A 13,411-nucleotide genomic window follows, 5' to 3' on the forward strand; every position below is an offset into this window, starting at 1 on the left:
TTTTTTTTTTCAAATCCCTCCACATTTGAAAGACATTTGGACAGGTACCTGGATAGGACAGGTAAGAGTGATATGGGCCAAATGTGGACAGGTGGAACTAGTGTAGAAGGGATGTGTTAGTCAACATGGGCAAGTTAGGACAAAGGGCCTATTTCCCTGCTGTATGTCTCTGACGCTATGTGGATGCTGATAAGGAGAATTAATTTAGCTCCTTGCATATTTCCACCTGGGTTTGGCATCTTTTAATAATTAAAGCAGATTTGATCATTTACATTCAAGTGGGCTGCAGGGCACCACATGGCACAACTGGTGGAGATGCCGTCTCTGTGCTGGAAACCCCATTTCATACTTTGCCTCCTGCTGTCTGTGTGATGTTTCCACCTTCCCGTGGCCAGGTGGGTTTCCTCTGGGTGCATTGGTTTTCTCCCTCATTCTCAAGACTTTAGAGATATCGCATGGAAACGGGCTTCAGCCCACCGAGTCCACGCTGACCAGCACCATCTTACACAGTGACCATTTTCAATTTTTACCGAAGTCATTAACCTACAAATCTGTACGTCTTTGGTGTGTGGGAGGAAACCGGAACACCCGTAGAAAACCCACGCAGTCAGAGGGAGAACGTACAAACTCCATACAAACAGCACCCGTCGTCAGGATCAAACCCGGGTCTCTGGTGCTGTAAGGCAGCAATTCCACTGCTTCGCAATCGTGCAGGTTGATAGATTAATTAATGACTGCAACTTGTCCAAAGTACGTAGGCGAGTGTGAGAGAATGTGTGGTGCATAAAATGTTGAATTAACATAGGATTAGTGTAAATAGGTGGTTGATGGCTGGTGCAGTCTTGGTGGACCGAAGAGCCTGTTTCCTTGTGGCATCTATGACTGGTAACTTTTACAATGTTTTGCAAAGCTACTGACTAGGCACTTCGGAATATTTTAAAGCATAACGTGACTTTACTATATAACATTTAATTGGTGATATTTAATGTGTCTAAAATTGTGGTTTCTTAATATTACTATTAGTTATTTGTCAAGGCACATGCACAATAGTGATAGTATTTGAATCTGAGGTAATTAAAGGGATAAAGAAAGATATTTAAAGTAGCGTACAATTGCTGAAATATTACAGGAATTGGTGGAAATATTCTGACCAAACCAAAGAAACATTTTAGAATAGAATAGAATAGTTTCTTTTTTGTCATTGTAACATGAACCATGTACAACAAAATTTAAAAATGTCAGCCAGTCAGTGCACCATTCAAACATTTCTAAAAGCTAACGATACATACAAGGTAAAATATTAAAAAAGATAAACAACTAAAATAAATATCATGAAAATAGCACGCATTTTGGGTTGGTATTTAGCTGTTGTATAAATGAATGATAGTAAAGGCAAAATATTAACAAACAGAATTAAGAAGGCCACTGATGTGTAAATAGGTACTGAACAGTAACAAATATCAAAAAAGTTAATCTCAACAGAGCTTATAACATTTAAAAAGTGTTAGTGTTTAGATGTTAGACAAAATTGCTGGAGAAACTCAGCGGGTGAGGCAGCATCTATGGAGCGAAGGAATAGGTGACGTTTCGGGTCGCGAACCTTCGGTTATTCCAGCATCTGCAGTTCCTTCATAAACAGTGTATAGATGTTCATCATTCTGGAGGTTCGTGTGGATTCGATCCGGATTGTGGGTGGTGTCTGTACGGAGTTTGTACATTCTCCCTATGTCCGTAGATACACAAAAATGCTGGAGAAACTCAGAGGGTGCAGCTGCATCTATGGAGCGAAGGAAATAGGCAACGTTTCGGCCCGAAACGTTGCCTATTTCCTTCGCTCCATAGATGCTGCTGCACCCGCTGAGTTTCTCCAGCATTTTTGTATACCTTTGATTTTCCAGCATCTGCAGTTCCTCCTTTAACTCCCTATGTCCGTGTTGGTTTTCTCCAGGTGCTCTGGTTGCCTCCCACATTCCAAAGTCGTGCAGGTTTGTAGGTTAATTGCCTTCTGCAAATTGTCCCTGTTGTGCAGGAGAGAACTGGTGTACAGGTGATCATTGATCTGCCCAAAGGTTGTATCTCTAAACTAAATACCTTCAGTGGAAACTCAATAGATGCATTCAGAGTTTCAAAGGTTCCTGTTTATTATTGTCTGTATATCGTGGTCCCAGAGAAAGCAATCCAAGTTTGTCCAGCCTCTCCATGTAGTTAGTGCCCTCTAATCCAAGCAGCATTCTGGCACCAAGGTGGCGCAGCGGTAGAGTTGCTGCCCTTCAGCACCAGAGACCCCGGTTCGATCCTGACTATGGGTGCTGTTTGTACGGAGTTTGTACATTATCTCTGTGACCTTGTGCTTTTCGATGGATGCTCCCGTTTCCTCCCACACTCCAAAGACGGGCAGGTTTGTAAGTTAATTTGCTTTGGTTAAATTGTCCCTAGTTTGTCGGATAGCGTTAGTGTGCGCTGGTTGTCGTGTACTTGGTGGGCCAAAGGGGCCAGTTTCTTGGGCAGTATCTTAACTAAATTAAACGTTGACATTTCTGACTGTCTTACCCGATTATTCCTCCTCTCATCTTTAAAGCGTCTATCAGGGAGGGAGACTCCAAGGCCTTGGACGTTCCAGAGAAAATAATCCAAGTTTGTCCAACCTCTCCTTGTAGCTAGAACCCTCCAATCCAGGCAGCATTCTGGTGAACTTCTCCAGGGGCTTGTGTGGATTAATGGATTTAACCCTTTGTTTGTGTCACTTCCCAAGAAGCAACCTATTTGCAGCAAATACTTTACAGACCATGGCTGTTGCAAATGTTTTTGCATCATGAACCACAAGACCAATCTAGCGTTGCCTTGTGGGATGTGGAGGAAATACGCCTGTGACATTCCTGAAGTATGACCAAGCATAACATGAAATGTATGTCTGTATTTTGACTGAGGAATGTGAACCACAGGGTGTGGGCAGGTTAGAAACCTACAGGAGTAGACCTTCATCACTGTCTCCACAGCTAGTTATTAAGGCAGCCACCAATCCAAGTTCCTAAACATTTTGCTGTTTTTTCTTTCCCCTTGTTTTCCTGTGCTGGCAAAATAAACGAGACCTCTGTTTATTTGATGACTGTAAAACCATTTTAACAGTACCCCCTTTAATTAAGAGGAGGGCACTAAGAAAAATGTGAGGAGTGAAATAAATTAAAAGAAGCACAGATTCGCTTGGTTGAATTTGTCCGGCTGAGGAGATTAGTCGGGGAAGAAGCATTTTCATCGTCACGCTGCCCCCATTCATCCTCAAATGGAGATTTGCGAATGTCCCGTTCATTAGTCCCCGAAACCGGAGCAGTGATGGTGAGGGTGGCGCAGCGGTAGAGTTGCCGCCTTACAGCATTTACAGCGCCGGAGACCCAGGTTCGATCCCGACTACGGGCGCTGTCTATACGGAGTTTGTACATTCTTCCCGAGACTGCGTGGGTTTTCTCCGAGATCTTCGGTTTCATTCCACACTCCAAAGATGTACAGGTTCGTAGGCCGATAGGCTTGGTATAACTGTAAATTGTCCCCAGTGTGTATAGGATAGTCTTAATATGCGGAGATCGCTGGTCGGTGTGGACTCGGTGGGCCGAAGGGCCTGCTGTATCTCTAAACTAAACCTGTAGACTGGGAACCAGCGTGGAGGTGGTAGGAGTAGGCGACGCTGCAGATGCTGGACAGAGGACCGGTAAGAAGAACTAAGGTCTAACCTTCCGCGCCCTCTAGGTCGGCTGCGGGAGGTGTTTCGCGGCATGAAGGCTGTAGATCACTGGGCGAGGAGAGGGCCGACAATTCGCCTTTATGGCCAGCTGCCATTGGGACTGTGAAATGGTGCCAAAATCTGGTGACTCTTGCGTTTAGTTTAGTTTAGAGATACAGCACGGAAACAGGCCCTTCGGACCACCGTGACTGTGCCAACCAGCGATCCCCGAACATTAACACTATCCTACACACACGAGAGACAATTTGCAATGATACCAGGCCGATTAATCTACAAACCTGTAAGTCTTTGGCGTGTGGGAGGAAACCGGAGCACCCAGAGAAAACCCACAGTAGACAAAAATGCTGGAGAAACTCAGCGGGTGAGGCATGGCAGTATGTATGGAGCGAAGGAATGGGTGACATTTCGGGTTGAGACCTGAAACGTCACCTATTTCCTTTGCTCCATAGATGCTGCGTTTCTCCAGCATTTTGGTCTACCTTTGATTTTTCCAGCATCTGCAGTTCCTTCTTAAATAGAGAAAATAGAGAAAACCCGTGTTCAGTTGGGAATGTGAAATTGCGCCAAAACTTGCATTTATTTATTTATTTTTTAATTTTTTTATTAGAAGTAGACATATTATAAAATGTAGTTACATATTATAGTAAAAAAAAAATTCATATACATCAGTCATACATTATTAAAATTTTCCATTATCAATTACTTCTGCTTCTAGTGTTTTTATTTTTTATAGAAAGAGGGAAAAAGAGAGGGTAGAAAGATACAAATAAAAAAGAAAGCAAAAAAAAAAAAACACAACAGAAAAACAAGGGAGGTGGAATGGGTTACCTGTAATACATCAATGGAGATAGGTTCGTAGGTTATAAAGTATAGCTTTTCATCTATTCCTGAGTTCAAGTTTCAGCCAGGTCCTCGTGCTGTGCCAATCTATCCCTTCAGATAGTTAATGAATGGAGCCCAAATTTTATGGAAAAGATCTTGTTTGTCCATTAAGACAAGTCTAATTCTTTCTAAGTATAGGGTCTCCGACATTTCCGTAATCCACATTTTAATTGTGGGGGTTGTAGGGCCTTTCCAAAATTTTAATATTAATTTTTTTCCGGTTATTATACTGTAATTGAGGAAATTTCTTTGGTTTGTTGTGAGTGTTAAGCTTTGTTCTGATATTCCAAGTATTATTAATTTTGTGTCTGGGTCCAGTTTTGTATTAATAACTTCTGAAGTTATTTCAAAAATATCAGTCCAGAAATGTTTAAGTTTTATACAGTTTGCAAACGTATGTGTTAAATTAGCCTCTAAATGTAGACATTTATCACAAATAGGAGAGATTTGTGGGAAGATTCTATTTAGTTTTATTTTAGAGAAGTATAGTCTATGTAAGACCTTGAATTGTATTAAAGTATGTCTGGCATTTAATGAACATTGATGTATTTGTTGTAAACTTTCGTCCCACATATCTTTCGTGATAGGATGACCTATTTCATTTTCCCATTTGTATCTATATGGTTCGGTCGGTGGTACCTCGTTATTTAGTAGGGTGTTATAAATATAAGCTATTAGTTTTTCAGTATTAGGATGCTTGTTCAGACATTCATCAAGAATTTCTGATTCCCTATGCCTGTAGACTTGTGTATTAGATTTAACATAATCTCTAATTTGTAGATATCTGAAGAAATTATTTGAGTGCATTTAGACTTAGTGGGCTGTTTCTTCTCATGATGTGCTATCCGGGGGATTGTACTTGTGTAAAGCAATAATCTCGCTGATCTGTATGGAAAAAGAAATCCATTGTACTATGGTATACGTTATAATAATGGAACCATTGCACCAAGTCCCAACTGAAGTATATACAATGCCTATTTTCGATGAGCAACTCACACCTTGCATGAGAACTTGTAATGGATTTTGCTGTTGCACTCAGCTGCTCTGCCGGTTAAGCTGTCAAAACGATGGTTCTGGTCTGCCGAAACAACATGTTAGCTTCCTGTCTGCAACTTGTTCCACTCTCACCCTGTTCATTCTTACTTCCGGCTCAACTATATTGAGGAACCACTGTGTTTCTCATGTGCGTCGAGTGTTGGCAGAAAATGGTTTGAGCCTCTCGCTTCTGCAACCAGCCAGTATGATCGGGTCTTCTTGTCAAAAAAAATCTTATTATTAATAATAATAATAAACTTTATTGCGGACTCAAGGTCCAGACAAGGGGCAACATTACATAAAAATGCATTGCATATCAAATATCATAAAATACGTATAAAACGTACCTTTAGATGTGGCCCTTGTGGCTAAAGGTATCGGGGTATGGAGAGAAGGCATGTACAGGATACTGAGTTGGATGATCATATTGAATGGCGGTGCAGGCTCGAAGGGCCGAATGGCCTACTCCTGCACCTATTTTCTATGTTTCTAAAATCTTAGTATATCACTTATAAAAACATCATAAATTATATATTAAAAAACAAAACACAATACATGACTTAAATATCCAGATTAAAAGAATGATCAATGTCCTACAACGAGACAACGATACCAGTGTCTCCACAGCTGGGATTCGTAGCGTGTAGTGCTAACCCTTATGTTTAAGTTCAAGTTATTAAAGTTGAAGTTTATAACGAGGCCGTGAAGCGTTTGGGTCTCACATTGCTACGATCAGATGCGACTGTATAAAATAGTAAGATTAAACAAGAACTTACCAGTTTGAAGTTTGATCTGTATTTTATGAGGAGTTACGATGAGGGATTACGTGAAGAACCCGCTCAGCGCGCATGCGCGGCATACTTCCAAGCAGCGGTGTGGAATCACAGATAGACACAGTTATTGAAGTAAACATAGTAAAGAAAAGGAGACATCAGTTATCAGTTTGACCTATATTATGAGGATGGGAGCGGAGGGCACGTAATCCCTCATCGTAACTCCTCATAAAATACAGATCAAACTTCAAACTGATAAGTTCTCGTTTAATCTTACTATTTTACTTCGGAGTCACATGAGTGACTACGTGAAGACTTCAAAGCTCTGTGATTTCAAACCGTGTAAAAGTTTTATTTCACTCACTGCCGAAGTTCTTGAGGGAGGAAGTGTGTTATCGTAACCAACCAATGAATCTGTTTTTCGAGAAACAAAAATGGTATTTAGTAACAATAACAAATTAAATTGCTCCCCCGGGTTTAAATTAAATATTTGCAGTTTGTAAAAAATTTCTGCAAACAAGTCAGGTTTCGTCAACGGCTTATTGTAAAAATTTCTGAATGTCGTTTCCGTCGACCATTCTGCTGTCGTCAGAATATGGTCAACCGGTACGTCCATTCTTTCGGCCGTTGATGTAGACGCTGCCCTGGTGGAATGAGATTTGAAAAAAGTTAGTGTCTATTCCGGCAGCCTTTAGTACCTGCTTGAGCCATCTTGCAATGGTTTGGCTCGTTACCCGGCCATGAGGTTTTTTGTGGCTGACCCATAAGGCTTTTTCACTCCCTCTGATGTTATAGGTTGTGTCTATATAATATAGTAGATAGGTCATGACACACAACCGCGGCTCTGGCGGGTAAGCCCGGAACACCACAACTGGATTGGCTATACCTGGCCTGCTCTGTTCTATCAGACCCTGGATGATGAACGATATCTGGTCTGGGGTGGTCACCATGTTGTCCAGTCGCAATCGATGTAGTGACTGGACCCTCTGAGTGGATACAAGTGCCATGAACATGAGCGTTTTCAGAGTAGTTTGTTCAAGGCTGAGGGATCTGGCTGGTGGCCATCCCCTGAGGTACGTGAGGACCACACTGACATCCCATAAATGGGTATACCTTGGTCTAGGGGTTTGATGTTATAGATGCCCTTCATTAATTTGACCACCAGTGGATGGGATCCCATCGGCTGTTGTCCTGGTGACTTGCTGTTGTGTACGTGGTCCCTGTTTCCTGGCAGTACTTCTCCCATTTCTTGATGCTGGTTAAGTACTGCTTCTTAGTGGATGTTCGAAAGGGATGCTGACATGGTGTTGATGGTTTGTTCTGACAATCCCAGTTCCAGATAAGGTCTGTTTAAAACCCTGCAACTCATGAGTTTGATTTTCTCATGGCATGGGTGGCTTATGCCTGATACCGGGTGAGTTAACAACTCTGGGTCACTGGGGAATACCATCGGTGTTTCAACAAACATGTCATGCAGTACTGGGAACCATGGCTGTGTAGGCCAGTCGGGTACTATCAAACCCTGATGCAGAGTCCATCTGTATTTTTCGTAGTACCTGACTGATGAGGCAGAAGGGAGGGAAAACATAGAAGAAGGAATTTCCCCAATCCAGCGTGAAGGCATCTACTACCGCTGCTGCCTCTGGGTCTGGTTCCCAAACGACATGCATAGGTATCTGGTGATTTAGCCTTGATGCAAATAAATCGATATCTGGCGTGCCATATAGCTTGATAATTTTTGCAAATACTTTGGGTTTTACATCCATTCGATGTTGTCATTGAATTTGCGTGACCTGGTGTCTGCCACTGTATTTAGCTTACCTGATAGGTAAGTTGCTGACAGCCAAATATGTCTTTTTGACACACCATTGCCAAATTGTTTTGACCAATTTGTCGCATGATAACGATTTTATGCCTCCCATATGGTTAATGTAGGCCACCACCGTAGTATTATCCATTTGTAACCGTACATGCAGTGATGCATATTTGATGTATATGCTTTTAATCCATAAAAGGCACCCAACATCGCTAAATAATTAATGCCCCGTGTAAGTAGTAATGATGACTTTAGGTTAGTCTAGCAATGTCACAAAATTTTGAGATTTAAAAAATCAAGTCTGTAATTTATCCCATCAGATAAAGCATAAAAATAAGTTTAGACACCTAATTCACTTTCATATCTCAAGTATTTAAAAAGTTATGGCCATTTTCATACTCGGAAATTAGCATCTTGTTCCCTATTGATTTTCTATGGACATAACAAAAAAGCTGTGATCGTGTGCAGTCAAAAGCCCATAACCTTCTTAAAAATTAAGAGAACTGAATGAAATTTTCAGTTATCGTAGATTGAACCATTCTGAAACAAATATAAAATAATCTTACTTGGATGACCTGAAATTAAAGCATATAATTAGTTAGTTACCCAAGTGTAGCTAATTTCAAACTTCAATTACTAGATCTAAACATCTATCCATTTCTTAATAAATGATTAACATTTTTAAATAGCCTAAGTGTCCAAATAATATTCATAAATAATTCACAATAAAACATGATTTTTAAATCTCATTTACATTAATTTATAGGCCAAATGGAAGGAATTTAGTGTTCAATTGCTGTAAATTAAAGTCCATTTTAAATCAGCTTTCTAGTGGGATCCTGTGAACGCGCTGGTTTAGAACGTTCACATTGCGCTAGATTTGTGCCCTCAAATGCCCAGAAAAATACTGCGGGATATAATGGGCCCAAAATGAGCTACTCGCAATATTAAACTTTGTATAAAGGGATCTTAAGAAGCCCTTTTTAATGTAAAAATAAGCAGCATACCTTCTATTATTTGCTCTATGCGACCCTGACAGCTGCCGGTGGTCGCGGGTTTAGAAATTGATTTTTAAACTGCTATAACTATTATACAAGGCCTTTAAAACTAATAATAGCTTTTGCGACGGGGTCTTCCAGCGATTTTTCGTTAATAATTAACTAGGCTGAACATCTTCGATTTGAACAGCCTAGAGAAAATCGCGTTTTAAACCTGCCCCCCTCTAAACGGCGCCAAAATCGCGCACACCCGCAGCGACAGATTTTCAGCGACGCTTCAGGTACGCTTTGCAACATACCTAGTTAGTCCATCTACCACCTGTTAGATAATGATAGGGCTGAAACTATGCCAACTGTTTTGATATAGTTTCAGTGGGTAATTTCATGACCCGATCATAATGACCTGCATGATATTTTAATGCCTGTACCTTTGCTCTTTGTAGATTTTATAATGCAATGGTCCGAATTGTGTAGCCAGGAATGCTGCTACCATTTTCCCAATTACTCTTGCTACTTGTCGAATAGTTGGTTGCTCGTTGACCATTAAATTGTGGCATAATTGTGCCAATTCAACCGTTCTGTCTTTTGGCAAAGTTACAGTCATATGGACTGAATTAATTGTGAAGTCTAAGTAGTCCATGATAGTGGATGGCTTCAACTTTGATTTATCTGGATGTAAAACAAACCCCAGGGTTTCGAAAACTGTTTTGTAGCTGAAAAACAGCTGACATAGCCAATTCCATGGTCTTCTTATTAGTTTTGCCAGGGCTGGTTTTAGTATCTTGATGAATAACCTTGAGCTGACGTTACCCCATGGGGTATTGCTTTAACTGTCATAGTTGCTCTATTTAGGTAAATTTTAGGTATCTGCGTAGATCCTTTTGAATGGGTACTGAATAGTAAGCATATTTGAGGCCAATGCTTGCCATAAAGTATCCTTTGAAATTAGATTCCTTATTTTACATATTCTTGTAGGCACCAGACCCACCTACCTCCATGGATATGGGCATTTCTTCTGTCTCTTCCCAGACCAGCGAGTCTGGCGCGTTGTCTGACGTGGCGGTGATGTTGGGGGGTGGCGCATTTTCCATGGGGTCCTGCTCTGGGCCGTGGTCTAAAAGACTCCCGGGCATAACAAAATGCGGTCCCCGAGCTTTCACCAGTCCCATATGGTAGACGTCGACTGGTGGACGCGATGGGGTGCTGCCGCTTGGGTATAGTATTTTTGGGGTTTGCTCGTCCTGGGGCCTGCCCTCATGAGGCCGAAAGTTTTTATTCCCATGAGGTTTTTTGCCAAAGAGCAGTGAGGCTGACTCAGTGGCTGGGGTTTAGCACAACCCAAATTCGGGATTTAGGGCAGGTCTTATGATTTATATACAGAGGTAATTTATCTCGCTCTGCGTGTTGCACAACAGTGCGAGAGTGATTTGTTAGTTAGTGGTCATCTCCGTATTGTCCACAGAAAACGAGCAAATGGTGTGATGGCTGACGTCAGGAGCCTGAGGATCCGCTGCAGAATCAGCTCCTGGTCCGAGTATTTGTCCCGACGTGCCCCCAGATTTGGCTGTTGACTGCCGGCACTTTGAAGGACTATAATTTATTGGAGCTGTACATTTTAAAGCCTCATTAACCACCTGCTCCTGTAGGTGCCTGTCGGAGAGGTGGTCAACGCTGGCCGTTAGTTTTTAGGCTCTAATGGCCTTCCTGCACGTGGGGTAGCCACGTAGCGGTCCACACACACCCAGCAGCTCTTCCTGTTCCTGCACCCCTGGCATACTCCCGAATTCTTCAGCCAGCGACCCCCTCTTCATGACCAGCCCAGCCCTGGTCACCCCAAAGCTAACCATACTAAGGAGGAAGCGATGGGCAGTGCCTAGGCACTGTGGAGGGTATGCCTGAACCCTCCAGCGAGACTGCCCCTCACGTAGCGTGTCTCGCAGGAGCTCCTGCTCCAGGAGCCGCTCCAGCGGCTCAGGCGGCTGTCTCTCTCCCATGCGGGTGGAAAGACGTCCCCTCCGACAAGTCGGAAGCCACCGGCCGGATGCCTCTTCGGATGGCTAAACATCCAGCCTGCAGCTCGGGCACTAGCGGGATTGGACTCGGCGCGGTGATGGGGATAGCGGAGCGCCCGGTAATTGTTCCTACCGCCTGTTGCTGCCCCCCCTGCAATGGAACGCTCCTCCGCTGGAGTCGAGCGGGGGACAGATTCTTCTAGAGCTTTTGTGCCTTGTAGAAGCGAGAGCGCCCCTCAAGCAGCGCGTCTCGCAGGCACCTGCTCCGAGAGCCGCTCCAGCGGCTCAGGCGGCTCTCTCTCCCCCCGTGCGGGTGGAGAGACGTCCCGTCCGAAATCGGGAAAACACCTGCCGGATGCCTCTTTGGGTGGCTATGCATCCAGCCCGCTCAGGTACTAGCGGGCTGGGCTCGGCACGGTGTCGGGGAATAGCGGAACACCGGGTAAACGCTCCTACCGCCTGTTGCTGCCCCCCTCCCCGACGGAAAACGTTCCTCCTCGAACGGGGGACAGTTTTGTTCCAGAGCCTTTTTCTCTGCCTGTAAAACACAAGCAAAAAAAGGCTCCCCTGTAATAGAAACCCGACCTCAGGGTACTCACCTGACGGTCCGTTTCATTCTGTAGCGGGAGCGCCTAACTCCCGTTGCAGCCGCTGTTGCACTGCTGGCGTTAATGCCGCGCATGCGCGCTGAGCGGGTTCTTCACGTAGTCACTCATGTGACTCCGAAGTAAAATTACAGGAAGGAGCATGACTAGTAGTTTTACACAAATAATCAGATTTTGTACCTTCTTGAACATTCCACCTTGCATTACCAACAGCTACCTGCGTCCACTTCAGCTAAATTGGGTGTTTCCCCCATCTTATTTTTACTGCCCCAGAAGCCCATACCCATCCCTACATTATTGTATGATTTAAACTTTACCCATTACAAATTCTGAGAGTCTGAAGAAGGGTCTTGACCCAAAACGTAATCTATTCCTTTTCTCCAGAGATGTTGCCTTATCCGCTGAGTTCCTCAGCATTTTGTGTCTACCTTTTATAAATTCAAATGGATTTAAAATAAGATGTTAATCCTATCTACAAAGATGACCTTGTTGACTTTCATTGACTCCCTATCCCTTGAGTCTTCCATAGAACTTACTCAATTTCACCCCTGCAATCTCACTCTGATGCTAATGTCCTATGATGACTTATTTTCCCCACAGAGTTGCTGTCGTATACTCTAAATCTCTCTCAAATGCTGCTGCCAAGCCAGTTATGTGGCCATCTTCAAAACCCTTGAACCTGGGTCATCAATCTTCATTAAATTCTCTCCAGCTTCCTGTTTGCGCTCTTCTAATGATCTAACGTTCCTCTTGATGTGAAACCAATTGTGTACCATATACCATCTTTGAAAAGGGAAATATTCAACAAATGCCCTCCAGCATGTTTAGACCAGATGAAAGTCTTCCAGGTTCTATCATTCAGATTCGCTCCGTGACATTTCCTGCAGTCATTAATTCATATTTAGGAACATTTCGAGATAAAAGAAAAAGATTTACACCTATACATTTCCACAAGCACAAGACTTCCCAATCCTGTACAGCAAAACAAAAAAAAACTGTGACGTTTCGGGTTGAAACCCTTCTTCAGAAATTGGAAATTGTCTCTAATAATGTTGGTTCGTGGTCAAATCTATTGCAGGCCATTAGAAAAATACCCTTGCTAAAGTATACTCTTGGATCTTTTGCAAGTATCTTAAAACTGCTTGAGATCGTATCTAATTGCTTAAAAACAACCTTGGGCAGTACACAGGTATGATGTCAATTTTGGCTGGAGTGGAATTTGAACTAACAACAAGTATGGTTGCTAAGTGAGCCCATTTTACATTGGATGAATTTAAAAATGTTCCCCAAAATATACTTTTATTCATAGTCATACAGCTTTGAAACAGGCCCTTCGACCCAACTTGCCCAAACACACAAAGATGTCCCATCTACACCATTCCCGCCTGCCTGTGTTTGGTCCATACCCCTCCAAACCTTCCCCATCCATGTTCATAATACTTACAAATATATACTACATTGTGTTCATGCTATTATTCTCCGAATTACATTAATGTTTCCGTTCCATACATTCCTTGATCAAAGGCCCATGTGGGAGTTGTCTTACGGATTCCT

General features: G+C 42.8%; 1 long non-coding RNA gene across 1 annotated transcript in view; it reads right to left on the bottom strand.

Annotated features, from left to right (window-relative positions):
• Positions 1 to 5,741, bottom strand: part of LOC116985969 — an 8,198-nt gene extending 2,457 nt beyond the window's left edge. The window contains exon 1 of the long non-coding RNA XR_004415378.1: positions 5,615 to 5,741. This is a non-coding gene — a long non-coding RNA (uncharacterized LOC116985969). The remainder of the gene's footprint in view (positions 1 to 5,614) is intronic.
• Between the last annotated feature and the right edge of the window lie 7,670 nt (positions 5,742 to 13,411).

The sequence above is a fragment of the Amblyraja radiata genome, chromosome 22, assembly GCF_010909765.2.
Source record: "Amblyraja radiata isolate CabotCenter1 chromosome 22, sAmbRad1.1.pri, whole genome shotgun sequence".
Classification (NCBI taxonomy): Eukaryota; Metazoa; Chordata; class Chondrichthyes; order Rajiformes; family Rajidae; genus Amblyraja; species Amblyraja radiata.